This window comes from Balaenoptera physalus, assembly GCF_965194825.1.
Source record: "Balaenoptera physalus genome assembly, chromosome: 1".
Taxonomy (NCBI): domain Eukaryota; kingdom Metazoa; phylum Chordata; class Mammalia; order Artiodactyla; family Balaenopteridae; genus Balaenoptera; species Balaenoptera physalus.
The window spans coordinates 28,425,502-28,440,848 of NC_138882.1; the positions used below are offsets into that span (position 1 = coordinate 28,425,502).

The 15,347-nt window shown below is 42.5% G+C and overlaps 1 long non-coding RNA gene across 1 annotated transcript in view; it reads left to right on the top strand.

The window, feature by feature from the left end:
* LOC309665172 overlaps window positions 1-14,647 on the top strand; it is a 107,256-nt gene extending 92,609 nt beyond the window's left edge. The window contains exon 2 of the long non-coding RNA XR_014266265.1: window positions 14,454-14,647. This is a non-coding gene — a long non-coding RNA (uncharacterized lncRNA). The remainder of the gene's footprint in view (window positions 1-14,453) is intronic.
* Window positions 14,648-15,347: the final 700 nt, after the last annotated feature.

A 15,347-nucleotide genomic window follows, 5' to 3' on the forward strand; every position in this document is an offset into this window, starting at 1 on the left:
TTCTTGCTAAAGAATATCTTACAGTGAGAATCTGTAGGGGTGTAAGCAGTTAACCTTTGTATATCTGAAAAAAATCTTTATATCACTTTCATTGTTAAATGGTAGTTGAGCTCAGTATAAATTTCTTGTTGATGCTTAATTTTCCTCAGCACTTTCAAGATATTACTCCATTGTCTTCTGACCTTTATTGGGGCTGATTTGAAATTTGCTGAGTGTCTAATTGTTATTTCTTTGTGAATAATTTTCCTTTTTATCTTGTGGCTTTTAAGAGTTTCTCTTTATCTGTGTGGTTCTACAGTTTCACTATGATGAGTCTAGATGTGTATTTATTCTAGAGAGTTGGAGAACACCTCTCTCTCTATATATATATATATGTGTGTGTGTGTGTGTGTGTGTGTGTGTGTGTGTATACTTTTTTTCTGTGTCTTACTGGTGAATTATTCAGTATTTCCTTCTAATTAGCATTTTTTATAGTGTCCAGTCTAGAATTGATCTTATTTATTGAGTTTTTTTTTTAATGAATATATTTTTGTATCCTGGCCTTGGAAAGTTAACTCTTTTCATATATACCTGTTCTTCCTTTATTTCTTCCCTCTTCATATTTTCCTGGTCTCTTAAAATGAAAATTATTATTTCATTTGTGTCTTTTTGCATTATAAACATATATTTTTAAATTTAAAAAAGTCTTTTCTAGGCTGTTCCATAAAATTGATTTAATCATAAATGAATTCACATTTATATCCTTGATTTCATTCTCATTAGATTTCTTCTTTGGTTGGGGATTTTGGTTTGTATTCTTATAGTTAGTGGGAAATTTTTGTTTATGCTTTCTCTCTCTCTCCACCCCACCTTCCCATATTTTCCTCTCCCTATAGTGATTTTACAGTTGTTCAGAGCCGTTGTGATCCAGACCTCTAGTCCTTAGCCATTTCTACTATTTCAAGGCTTTCTTTTCACTATAATATTGGGGATATCATATTCACTAAATTTGACTGAGGTTCTTTGTCACAAAACCTTTTCCTTGTCTTCCTGTCTCCCTAGCCAAAACCCCAGTTTGTCAGCAGCTTAATTTTTCAGATTCCTTTCATCCCAGCTCTTGCCTTTCTCAATGAAAATGACTCTAGTTCCCCTTTCACGTGGAGCACTAGTAATGCCCTCATTCTGCAGGAGTGAAATTCTGGATCATCGCTACCTGCAGGCCTGTGGTTTCAGCTGCTGCTCACCACTTTTTGTGTCTATTACGGGGTGATTATTTTGAAGCCAGTTATTTTGCTTTTGTTTTGTTTCTTACCTGACATTGCTATGTCTTTGCAACAAAGGGGTGTGAGACACCACATGAACTCACTGCACTGGCTTGATCAGAGTTCTATCCTGTTCTTGAAGAGCTCCTCATCCTTCTTCCAGTCAATGTCACCCTTATGGTCATGTAGTTCTGCATATGGCCTTGATGCTGGGCCTGGGTGATAATAGAAGACTCCTTTTACTCATAGCTCCCAAAGGATTTCCTGCATTATCTCTAAGGGACCTTTGCCTGGGAAAGGAGGTATCAGTTGCAAAGGCCGTAAGCGTTCCCTGTAAGGGTGGTCCTGGAGGAGAGGGGGCCATGGGGGATAAGCAGTGGGCTTCTTCTCCAGGCTGCTCTGCTCCACTAAACTTCCCACAGAAAAACAAATTTTTAACTGCCAGAAACACAGATGTGGAAATGTTGAAAGAACAAGAAATTAGTTGCCTACATTGTGTCACTTTTTTATATTTCTTATGAAACTGTAAAAAACTCTCAAAAATTCCCAATTAGAAAATAGAAATGAAGAAACATTATGAACCTTTTTTATGTAATTGACTAGAATACAGAGTAGAATTGGAATTTAAAATTTCTTCTATAGTTACTTTATATTACTTCCTCCTAATGAATTTCCTTAAGGAATATTTGAGAAAAACCAGCACATTTTAATGATCTAACGTGTATATTAATTGGTTCATAACATTTCTTAAATAAGAAATTTCTAGTGAGTTTGAATTATAACTAAATCAGTACATTGTGTAGAACTCTTTAATTGGAACAAATCTAGATCAAATTTTTTTTTCCAGGATAAAGCTGGACGTAATGGCTGGTTCAGTGTAGACTGTCTCTTTATAGCCTGTTAACACAATATAGAGGCACATTCAATTTTGTGTGCACGTGTATGTGACTACAAGGGGTTAAAGACCCAGGTTCTCTTAATTCTGAGAGCATGTGGTGGCCAGCCCAGAGCCAGATTGAGCCATGTTAATTTCCCAGAAGATTTCAAAGAATTATCTTTTGAAAAGGGGAAGTTTGGCTAATAAAAACCAGGATAACCTCCGGCAGTCACATGGAGAAGAATAGAAACAAATTACTCCTGGCTTGTTCGACATTGTTGCTGGGGGCTTTCTCTGGCCAAACCATACTGCTTTGTTTTTCTTTACTCCAAAGAGGGAAGTTATTTCAGTAATGTCCTGGGAAAGGCAGGAGTACAAAGTTGTGCCAACTGTTCATCTGTGTCCTCTTTCTTAGGTTCAGCTCTTTGGGAAGCATGTGAGGACTGTAAGGGCTTTGGTGCCATCAGGTCCTGGGTTTGGATTCCTGTTTTGCCGCTGACATCCAGGAAATCAGAGAAATTTATGTTTCCACTCTGAGCTTCAATATCTGCATCTCTTAAAGAAGATAATTAATGCCTACCTCATGGCCATGATGGCGAAGATTTGGATATGATAAGGGCTGTGATGCACTTGGACACAGTAGGTGCTGAAAAAAATGCATAGGGATTCCCGGAGTCCCCTTGTGGGATCAGTGCCTCTCTTCCTCTCTGACAGTTCCTGAAACCTCACCTCTCTTGTAAGTAGGTTCTTGAAAGCTGGAGCCAGATGACTGATACAGGTTCTGTGTGAAGATTAAGGAATTTGAAAATAAAATATCGGTTATCTATCGGCTGTATAACGAATTACCCCCAAACTTAGCAGTTTAAAACAACCATTTCACTGTGCTCACAGCTTCTGTAGGTCAGGAATTCAAAAAAAACACAGCTCCACAGTGCTATGACCTCAACTGGGAGAATTCAAAGGCTGAGGGAAGAAATCCTGTGCAGATATCTTCACTCACATTCCCCGCCCAGTGAGGCCCTCATATTAGGAGCACCTATACATGGCATCTCCATGTGGCTTGGGCTTCCTCAAAGTACAGCGGCCTTTACTGTATGGCAACCATGGGTCTGAAAGCAAGTTTCCCAAGAGAACCAGGCAAAAACTGTAACACTTTTCTTGTCCTAACCTTGGGGGTCACATAACATCATTTCTGCTGGGTCTCAAACCCCTCCAAGTTCAAGAGGAGGCAACAGGCTCCACCTCTTGATGGGAGGAATGTCAAGATCACATTGTAAGAACACATGAAATGGGAGCTTTTGTTATAAACTCTTTGGAAAATACAATTTGCCACAGGGGTGAGTCAATAATAAGTCCTTGAAATTTTTTACTGGATCTGATAGGAGTGTGAAAGATAGAGTTGAGGAGAGAATATCTACAATGCCATTGACGCAGTGATTCAGGTTGAAATCATGAATGGACAGAAGGGAACGTAGAGAAGTAGACATTGGGATAGGGTCAGTCTCATGCAGGCGATGAGGAAGAAAATCAAAAGGGGAAAGAGGAGTCAAGAGACTCTGAGGTTCTGAGCATGGATGCTCAGAAGGGAGGTGCTGCTATTACCTGAAACAGGGACGTCACAGAGAAAAGCAGGAGCTCCCTTGTCCCTCTTTACTCACCACAGACTTGCTCATCTTCCAACAACTCACATGTATAAGTCTCAATCTATTTTGCATGCATGCCCTTTGCTTTTCACGGATCTGCATGTTAGCTCAGATCCTGAGGTCTCAGTAAGTCCCTAAGGGGCTGGGATGATGACTCTTTGAGAGATGACATCAAGGGCTATAACTGGAAATGAAGCCATTTATGAATCAGGTTTTGAATCAAGATCCTGTGTTAACTAAGCTTTCCTATATAACTAAAAGTCCAGGAAGAAACAACTGCCCATGTGGAGCTTCTGCAAAACGTTTTAATACCATCGTGAAAGGTATGATCCAAACATTCCCTGGGGAAGGATCTCGGGTTTCTTTTATAGCATGATCTGTCCTTGGAGATCAGGCCCTTAGGAGAACCATACTTGATCACATTTTGAAGGCTCTGCTGGCAGTATCCTCTTCTTCCCTGGTCTCTGCTATCCAGGGTACAGAGATGGTTTAAGTAACTTCACTCATTCCAGAGAAGCTTAACTTCACTTCATTCCAGAGAATTTTGGGTTCACAAGAGATGTCAAAAGGAAGTTAGTTATAAGATCATTTTAAAACATTCTAAATGAATGCGATCCTTCTCCTAGTGGCCAGGGGAGGCTAAGCAGTTATTCCAGAGAAACTGCCCTTGCTTAAACATTTCAGGAACTGGCCTTTAGGAATTGTTTTTGAAGTCACTCCATGAAACCATCATCATTATATATTTTGTTTTTGACCCCAGATTGCCTTACCCACTTTTATTTGCAAGTGACAGGGATTAACTCAATTTAAGTGAAAAAGCAAATTTATTGGTTCACATAACAGGAAAGGTTGGAGCGAACCAGCATCAGGTATGGCTGGATTCAGGGGTTTAAATCGTATCATCAGATCTCTGCCTCTTTCAGTTCTCTCTGTCAGTTCAACTCATTGTGTAACACTACAGATGGCTTCCTGCATATGCCAAGGAGGAAGGCTACCAGCAACCCCAAGACTACGTCATCCCAGTTTAGTAACCTCAGGGAAAGGAAGGCCTGCTCCCCACTAACCTCCCCTTCCCCATTCCCACCCTTGTTCTTATATCATTCCCAGGCAGGACTCTGATTGTCCAAGACTGAGCCACGTGTCCATTGCTGTGGCTTGGAGGGAAAGATTTGTTACTAGGAAAAAAAAAAAAAAAAAAGCAGGCAAAGCACATGCTCTGGGAAGACAAAAATAGTAGTGGCTAGTGGCTGTCTCATCTGCTTTGCTTAGCATTCTTGACACTGATTAACCTTTAATTGTTCCCAAAACCAGCCCTGGGAGCTTGTTAGAAATGCAGATGCTCAAGATCTATCCCAGCCCTACTGAATCAGAGCCTGCAGTTCAGCAAGATCCTTTGGTGAGTCTCATGTACATTGAATTTGGAAACAGGTGGGCCAAAGGAGAAAGGCTGGCCAATGGCTCTGAAGGAGCTTTCCAAAAAGGAGTTTGAGAAGGTTCTGCACATGGCAGCATGATTGGAACAGGCAACCAGCATGTCCAGGCTAACACCACAAGGAAGGAAGCAGGCCTGGGCACCGCACTGGTGCCCCAGGCAGGGATGCAGACACCATACCGCAGCCTGAGGTCAGAGGTATGCTGAGTGAAGGAAGTGATGTTGATTCTGCATTTTGAACGAGGCACCCCTTGAGCTCCCTGAGCACAGCACCGGGAACCTGGGTGGTCCAAGTCTGCAGAGGTGCCTTCAGTGGCTTCTACAGAGAAGAGAAGAAAGCTTCAAGGCAAGAATGTCAATTCCAGGGCTATTATAGTGCAGGCAAAAGCTGACATGACTTTGCTCTCTCCCTTTTTTTAACATAAACCTTTTTGAAACAAAATATTGAATACTACTGTCAGTCATTAGAATGATTCTGAAATTTAGATCCTATCTAGTTGCAAATAGAGCCACTTCATGCATAAGAGTTTATGCAAAACACAATCATACCTAGACGGAATTTGCCCTTTCCCCAGCGCATTAGTCATAGGAGTTGGATGCAGAAGTTAGGTAAATTCTCGGTCAACTCAATCAGTTCCCCTCTCATTTACTTACTTTAAATCGAGTATTTCTGTACGAAGTGCTGCAGAGATGAAAGCCAATGGAAGTGTAATTAGATAGAAAGTTTTAGAGGACTCAAGATCTGGACCAAAGACTGGAATTGCTTCCTGCTGTCTGTCTCGAGGCCATGAGGCCTTGGAAACACAACACTGGAATGCGACACAGGCTATAATCCAAAGTGACGGAGAGCAGATTTCTCTGGGTCTCCAGGCTATGCTTTCCTTTCAGGGATGGGTCTTCCAAACAGTGTCCTTCCCATGTGTGTATCTGCTCAGGTTGCCACACAGTCCAGAGACCTCGGGAGATGCTTTTGCATGCAGAGTCCTACCAAGTCGTAGAGCGTGGGGTAAGGACATAGTTTCCAGAATCAGACCCACTGGGTTTGAATCCTTTTTTTGCCACTTATAGATGCATGATATTGGGCAAATTACATAACTTCAGTCTCCTCAACTATAAGATAGGGTTAGCAAAGGATCATTGTGAGGATTAGATGAGAAAATGTGTATGAAATGAGGTGGCAGAGCACGTGTCTTTTCCCAAGCACCTGGCACAGAGGAGGTATCGACTCTGGATGTTAAAGCACTTAAGCTCCCTTCGCAGAGCATGGAAAGCACTTAATTCACAGTAGCTGTTATTGTTCCCTAGCCTTTGTTCAGTTTTGTATGATACTTTCCTTCAAGATGCTGCACGGTCAGCCTCTGCATTCCATTCACATATGATGAATATGAATTAACATTAACTCAGTCTTGAGAATTTCATGACATACGTTCTTGAGATAATTGGACACACTCTGAGGTTTCATCGAAATGTGGAGTCCTGAACAAATTTACAATTCACAGTATGTAGTTGTTGGTCTTGATCACGTTAGGAAGAAGATTCTGGCACCCACATTCATTCTTTAAGGTCCCTGTGGCTCCTCTTGTAAATAACCTCTTCCTGTGCACAACCAAACAGGACTTGGGGGACTTGAGTTCGTGATTCTCTTAGATCCCTTTATTCCCTTTTGTTATTTTTAGTACTGGGCCTGTGCTCACTTGCAACAAGTATTTGGGTTCCTGGCTTCGGTTAATTTTTCCTTTGTTCATCCTACATAGTTGTTGAGCACCTCATCTGGGACAGTCAGGATGCCATGCCCTGGAGAGAGATAAAAATGCCAGCTTTAGGTGACCGCTTTCCCCTCCAGCCTCTGTCTCCATCACCCCCTTAGCCGCATTTGGGAACAAGCATGTAGGATGCTATCCATCTTCCCTTTACTCTGTACAATCTCTTCCCTTCATGGAAAACTGGAAGTCTTTCCCACTGGAAAGACTATAAGACTATCCCCAAACTATACCTGTGTCCTGAACTCTTTTCCAAACCCAGGACTCACATCCTCAAGTCTGGTGGACATACTCACTGGCTGTTGGCTGAGCCTCATTCTCAGGGCCTTTTGAGTATCTCTTTTGTGAATTAAAACCAATTTCACTCCACCAGAATTTTTGAAGGACCATGAAGATCTATATTTGGGTCTGTTGGCTTATTTGTTTCTTCAGTGGCAGTTTTTCCTAAGAATACCTTGGCCCTTTCTTCTTCTTTTTTTTTTTTTTTTAATAAATTTATTTATTTATTTATTATTTTTAGCTGTGTTGGGTCTTCGTTTCTGTGCGAGGGCTTTCTCCAGTTGCGGCGAGCGGGGGCCACTCTTCATTGCGGTGCGTGGGTCTCTCACTATCGCAGCCTCTCTTGTCGCGGACCACAGGCTCCAGACGCGCAGGCTCAGTAGTTGTGGCTCACGGGCCCAGTTGCTCCTGTGAGATCTTCCCAGACCAGGGCTCGAACCCGTGTCCCCTGCATTGGCAGGCAGATTCTCAACCACTGCGCCACCAGGGAAGCCCCGGCCCTTTCTTCTCTACTGATGTGCCCAAGCAAATCACTCCCCCTAGGACATTCTGCCCCTCTCACTTCCCTGCCCTCATCTGTTTGTTAACGTGACCCATCCTAAAATGTTCAGTTCAAATGTTTCTCTGAGAAGCCTCTTGAGCACAGTTTCACCTGCACCAGAATCATCTCTTCTCAAATTCCCTGGAGTCTGCATGGCCCAAATGACTCCAGGTTCAGGACTCTGAGTGTTCGTGTTGGGGTTATCTGGGTGCTAGTTCCACAGCCCCCCTTCCCCTTTGGGGAAGCCCAAAAGGGCAGGGGGACATCCTGCATCTTGCATCTGTCTCATAAAGCCTCTAGCAAAGTTTTCATTAGCTGGATGACCATAGGCAATTGACTTACCCTCTCTTCCTCTGTAAAAAGGGAATCTTGTTACCCAACCTCACAGAATATTTCATCTAACAACCTGGCTCAGGGTTCCCCATAACTCAGTGTTAGATATGTTTCTACTTTCCTTGCTCACTCTTTGTGCTTCTTAGATGTTCAATGCATATTTCCTGAATGAATGAGTTAATTAATAAATGCATGAATCAGATGGTTTTCTATTCCAAAGTGCTCACAGCCCTGATGATGTTTATCTTCATTGATGCTGAGGACATGATTATTACGTAAAAGACTGTAACTATGGACTAGTTCTTCTATTTCTCCCTCTCGGGCATTGTTTAGGACTTGGGGTAGGACAAAAGAGTAATTCAACATATGTAAACACTGGCTGTTATTCTTTTCAACTTTTGCAAACCTGATAGTAGAAAAAGGCTGTTACACTGTTGTTTCAATTTGCATATCTCTGATTACCAGTGATTTGAAGTACTCGTGAAAAAGCAACAGAAATACGTGTTTTAAACCACTTGAAGGCTGCTGAGTACTTCAAGTACTCAGGCACATGATTTAGAATGGCTGGGCATGCAGGCTAATGCAGTCAAATTCCCACCACTTCCCAGGTTGTGAGGTCCCACAGAATGTAGTAGACCAATTGCGCGGCCAGAGAAGACTGGTGTTTCAGCAAGGACATCTCCCTGGCAAGCCCTGGGAATGTGTATGCGGTCCTCTGACCTGTGCTGTGCTTTGTCACTGTCAGAAGCCACGGCCTTCCATCAAGACCCCCTTCCTTGGAAATCTCTCGCTTGTTCTCCCGCCAGTGGTAAATGAGTTCTTACCTCAATGCACTGGGAGAATGCTTGAGCCTGTCCCTCCTGCCCAGAGTCTGGACTTCACTCCTCAAGATCCAGGGAATGAGTGACCACCTTCCCTCAGTCCAAAGCCCACCTTTTAGGTGCTCACTCCCATGTCAGGACAGACTTTTGTCCAATGTGGATGAAAGTGAGAGCAATTACACTGTCGCACTGATGGGACTCCACCCGCCACCTGAGGAGTCTGGCCTTAGCTTTGTGCTTCTCGTGGAACAGCCTTCACCATAAAATGACCGGGCCATTCAGTCTTGGATAATCCTACCTGTGGGGCTTTGGTAGAAGGTCAAAACGGGCTTCAGCAACTCCTGTCTGGTCTCTTTTGGGAATCGTGCTGCCCAAAGTGATGATCAGCTTCCTACATCCTCCTATTGTCTGCTCCCAATTTCCTGTGAGCCAGCACTTGGAAAATAAACTTAAAAACATATCAACTAAGAGCAGAAAATAAATTTCAGAGACCATATAATCTAAACCCATTTTTAAGAAAGTAAGGAGAGAAGGTGCCCACCATTGAACAACCTTTTACATGATTACGCACAGCAATTTGACTTTCCTACTCTGAATTTGGATCTTTGCTATACCTTTGCCTAACCCAAAGTCCCACTGAAGTGTTTTTTCCTGATATAAGGGAGCAGAGATGAATTCAGACTTCACCATGTCTAGATAAATCACTTCACTATAAAAGATGTTGGCTTTTCCCTGGCTTCTAATGATCAAAATTATACACATGCTGATAGATAGACAGGTAGATAGAGATGGATGTATGCATGTATGTATGTATGTATGTATGTTGGACTTCAGCCAGGTTCCACAGGTACACGTGTAAATGTGCACCCCATTCTTCATTGTCATTTCTTGTAGTGATTCAGTCAGGCAGGAAGAAGCCAAGGTCAGCATGGGAACTGGATTCAGAATGCCTCTGAGGAGGGTTATCACCTGCCCATCTTGAATGATGGGGACAGAGGTACCAAAGGCTGTGGATTTGAGGACTGCTATCAGCCCGGTGCTGTCCTTGACCCTCTCTTCCAGGTGATTACCATGTAGCAAATCAATCAATAAACAGTTATCATGTGTCTGTTAAGTACCAGGCACTGACGGCCTCTGAGGGAAATGCAAAAAAGAACTGAAATTTACCTTTATTCACGTAGAAAGAGAGCTGCTAGAATTTAATCAATTTTTAAAATTATTTATTTATTTATTTATTTATTTATTTTTGGCTGCGTTGGGTCTTCGTTGCTGTGTGCAGGCTTTCTCTAGTTGCAGCGAACGGGGGCTACTCTTTGTTGCGGTGTGTGGGCTTCTCATTGTGGTGGCTTCTTCGTTATGGAGCACAGGCTCTAGGCACATGGGCTTCCGTATTTGTGGCTCGCGGGCTCTAGAGCACAGGCTCAGTAGTTGTGGCACATGGGCTTAGCTGCTCTGCGGCATGTGGGATCTTCCCAGACCAGGGCTCAAACCTGTGTCCCCTGCATTGGCAAGTGGATTCTTAACCACTGTGGTACCAGGGAAGTCCCTAGAATTTTATCAATTTCATGTAAGGTAGTAAAATGTACACCTTAAAACACCTTTCTATGACTTCTGATAAGTAGCCAAGTGAGGCACTTTACCCTAATAATTAACTGCCTGGGTTGAAATTCTGACTGTGCCACTTACTAGCTGAGTGGCCTTGGCCATGTTAACACCTCTGGGTGTCAGTTTCCACCTCAGTAAAACAGGGTCAGAGTAGCTACTTTAGCGTCTGCATAGGGCTGCCGTGAGTATTCAGTGATGTAATTCATAAAAAGTGCTTCTAATGGTGCCTGGCACATGGAGAAAGTGCCCTGAATGTTAGTTACAATCACCATTGACCTCCCTTCTGGCTGTGAATGTCCAGGTCCTTGGCAACCCTGACTCAGAGCTTAACAGTAAGGGCCAGCAGCACAGGAGGCCGTGGGTGGCAGAGGAAGGGAGAGCTGGTCTGATGCAGGAGGTCAAGGAGCTTTCGGGCAAGTTCCACCTGGAAGTTCTTGGGTTTTTTTGTTGTTGTTGTTTTTATGAAAATGTTCATACACACAAAACAGTGGAGAGAAATGTGTAATGGATGCTTACCAACCCATTTCCTGGATATGACAGTGGTTAACATTTTGCCATATTTATTTTATCTATTTAAAAAAAATTTCACTGAAGTATTTTAAAGTAACTTAGAAATATTACATTTCACCCCTAAATGCTTCACTGTGTATCTCTGAAACATAAGGGCATTTTCTTCCGGAAGCACAATATCATTGTCCCACCTAACAAATCAACAAGTCCCTAGTCTAACACCCAGCCCTCCTGGAGTATTTCAAATGACCCATTTGATTTCAAAATACACTGCTGGGGAGGAGACCATTCTGAAGCCAAGATACGAGTGGCTGTAGGTAGGAAAGAATGTTCCAGGTGTTAGGATAGGGAGGGGGACGTACTGTTGGCCACTGTCCCTCTTGTCCCCCTGGGAAAACATAGCCTGGTCTGAGGTCCTTTGTGTGACTGTGCTCATTCCAATTTGCTTCTTTCCAAAGGAGAAAAACATGTTTTTGAAGGCTGCTTGACAGACAGGAACGATATTAATAAATGACATGCAAATTTCTTAATTTCACTTTGGCTGGATATATGATTGCTACTTCTGAAATACAGGCTGGTGACGGAGCTTCTCTTTTAAAGAAGATTTCTTGAGCTCTAAGTGTACGTTGGGTTGTCCAGCTGAACATGGCTGGTGGCTGGGGGCAGGATCACGCTGACCTGAGAGGAAGTAAATAAGGACATGTTCAAATGAAAACTGGCCCTAAATAAGAAGTGGAGAGTTTAATTTTGAGACTGTTTCTTGGGTGGAGATACCACAAAGCTTTGACTGAAAAGCTGAAAAGTTCTTTTTATAGCCCTGTTGCTCGCACATGCGAAAGCAACTTTGTCGACTGGACTTTTTACACTTAGCTTTTGTGCTGGGGCTGCTCCTCTATTTCTCCTTCAATCCCACATGTTGCTGGGTGAGAGCCATTCTCCACTGCCCTGGCTTGGGTGCCCTGGGCTTCCCAGTTCAAACCACTCTTCCCCTTCTCCTAGGAATAGGGGTGAGGGCTCTCCCCATCAGTCTATGAAATATGCAGGGACCCCTCTGGTCGGAGTGTTGGCCTGTGGTGTTGCAGGGTCGGGCCCCAGCCCCATGGTGCCCAGTAGCAAAGGCCATGGGCTCTGGAACAAGACTACTTAGACTCAAAGCTGGCTTTCACCACGTGCTGCTGGTTCCCCTTCTCTCTAGGGCAGTGAGTAGCCAGTTTTTCAAATATGCTGTTTTCTTATATTTACACCTTTGTCAAGGTATTTTCATTTGTTCTGGGAAAGACTGTCCTTCCCCAAGAATGAGTGAATCACATTCTTATGTAATGAAGAAACGCTGCAACTACAAGTTGAGGGTGAATCTTAATACAAGATGGCCATGTGTTTCCTGCTAGGTGTTCTTAACTGCCTGACTTATTTAGTTTTAGTAGAAGGAACTCAGTTTTCATCGCCCCTTTTTTTAATAGACATGTTTTCTCTTGCCTGTGGGGTTCATGTACTTAAAATAAAACCCCATGGAATCCCAGGTTCAAGAGAGAAAAACGACTGGTAATACAGAGGAGCTTTTTTATATGATCTGAAGGTCATAGCCAGGCATAAGCCAAATACAATTTTATTATTTAACAAGTAACACAGCACTTATAAACCCCACTACTTGGATTTATAAGTAATATTGTACAGTAATCCATAAAATTAAAATAATACCACCAGCTATTAGCAGGTCATGAGCTTTGACTAATTTGTAAAATAGTGTTTGTAGATGCCAATAAGGACTTTGAAAGATGTGAATATTTAATTTTATTTATTTATTTATTTTTTAACATCTTTATTGGAGTATAATTGCTTTACAATGGTGTGTTAGTTTCTGCTTTATAACAAAGTGAATCAGTTATACATATACATATGTTCCCATATCTCTTCCCTCTTGCATCTCCCTCCCTCCCACCCTCCCTATCCCACCCCTCTAGGTGGTCACAAAGCACCGAGCTGATCTCCCTGTGCTATACGGTTGCTTCCCACTAGCTATCCATTTTACGTTTGGTACTGTATATATGTCCATGCTACTCTCTCACTTTGTCCCAGCTTACCCTTCCCCCTCCCCATATCCTCAAGTCCATTCTCTAGTAGGTCTGTGTCTTTATTCCCATCTTACCACTAGGTTCTTCATGACTTTTTTTTTTTTTTCCCTTAGATTCCATATATATGTGTTAGCATACTGTATTTGTTTTTCTCTTTCTGAGTTACTTCACTCTGTATGACAGTCTCTAACTCCATCCACCTTACTACAAATAACTCAATTTTGTTTCTTTTTATGGTTGAGTAATATTCCATTGTATATATGTGCCACATCTTCTTTATCCATTCATCCAATGATGGACACTTAGGTTGCTTCCATGTCCTGGCTATTGTAAATAGAGCTGCAATGAACATTTTGGTACGTGACTCTTTTTGATTTATGGTTTTCTCAGGGTATATGCCCAGTAGTGGGATTGCTGGGTCGTATGGTAGTTCTATTTTTAGTTTTTTAAGGAACCTCCATATTTAATTTTAAACCGAGCCTATTGACATTGTTCAGAAGTCTACTGAGTCAACTAGTCCTGGGCAGGAACCTCCTCAAACAAGAGGATGACAAGCAATGCCAGGGCACAGTTCCAGAAAGTTCTTTAAGCAGGTCAAGAGAGTACAGATTTTTCAAATGATTGAGAACTGGGAGAAAGTTCTGAGAGGTAGAGTCAGTTGTTTAAATCATTGGAAAAAGGGGATTTAAATAGCCTTGTGTAATCTTCAGCATGAGGAAAAAGAAGAGTGAATGAGAGAGAAAAGGAATTGCTTCCTTTACTTAGCCATAAATGAAAGCTGTATGTTTAAACATGAGCCATACAAATGAACTGCCTTATTGGTAAAGTCTGGTAATGATTTCGTTAAGCACCATTAGAATGGATGAAGAAGATACATGTAATCTCATTCTTTCCCTCATTCAAGGCTACAGGCGTCATAGTCCTTGGGACTCTTGCTTTTGGTCAGATGCCATATCACTGTAGCCACAGATTGGCTGTGAACCGAGTTGTGGACAGCCACTGAAGTTTTTGGTAGGATGGATCTTGACTTATATACAGGTACCAAAATTCCTTGCCAGGTCCTTGCCAGTCACTGTGGTAGATACTTCTATCTGTTCACCTACCATCTAGGACTTCCTCAGACTTCCTGTCTTAGGAAGCCCCAATTTGACTTGGGGTAGCCATATGGCTCACCAGAAACACTCTCATTCTTCATGACAGCTGGTGGAGTCCACATAGCACAGTTGGGCCCATGAGAAGTGGGAAGAAGTCCTTGGGAGTGTGTCTTTTTTTAAATGAAAAGGCTGAGCTTTACCAAGAGAAAGCTTCTTTTACCCTTTGTTCCCCACCTCACCCCCAGGATGCAGATGTCAAAGACACAGGTGACAGTCAGCAGATGAGTATGGAAGCCTGACCAGGGTAAGAATGGAGTGAGAAGCAGAAAGAAGGAAGAGATCTGGTCTCTGGGAGCATCACTGAGGCACTGCACCTGCCCTGGACTGTCACCTCCGAACCTCGTCCTGTGAGAGGAATAAAGCCTACTTCTTTAAGCCACTATCGTTTTCTGTTACTTTTAGCCAAATTCGTTCGTAAATGATACTGATCCAAAGAAAAGTTCTTCCAGAAAACCTGACCCAAAGTCACTTAGCAACTTATTAGCTGCTTTTTCTAGCAAACAGCACATTTTCAGCCCTAAAAATCCAATAAAAAGGAAAACTTTACTGTTTCTTTTTCTTCCTTTTCAGATCAGGTAATTCCAGATATCAATAATATTTCAAGTGTGTGAGGAGCAGAAGTTCTGTGCTTTTGACACTGTGTTACTTCATCCTTCTGTTATCACCATCTTAATGAAAAAAAGCAAGGTGACTGCAGTATTTCTGCTTAGTTTCTTTACTCTCTCCATTGCTGCCAAAGCCTTTCTGTAAGGGGCACCCAGAATAAGGTCATATTACCTTAATTCATATAGCATGACTTTGGTCACAGGTCAGGTAGAGTATAAAGAACAGATCAGATGTCATCGTGTATATTTCAGTGGCCTTCACAGCTGCTTTACCTTTCACGGGGAGGTGTGCTTGTCCTGAGATGCTCAACAACATCCTAAGGTGCATTCCATTGGCATGAAGGTTTGTCCAAAGTCCATGATAACTGGCCCGACTCATTCCCCAGTGTAAATGGGCCAGAGCTGGTCTCTTTCAACCTAAACAGTTAAACCGTGTTGTCAGATCCAAGATGAGAACCAGAAAGTGTACCAGAA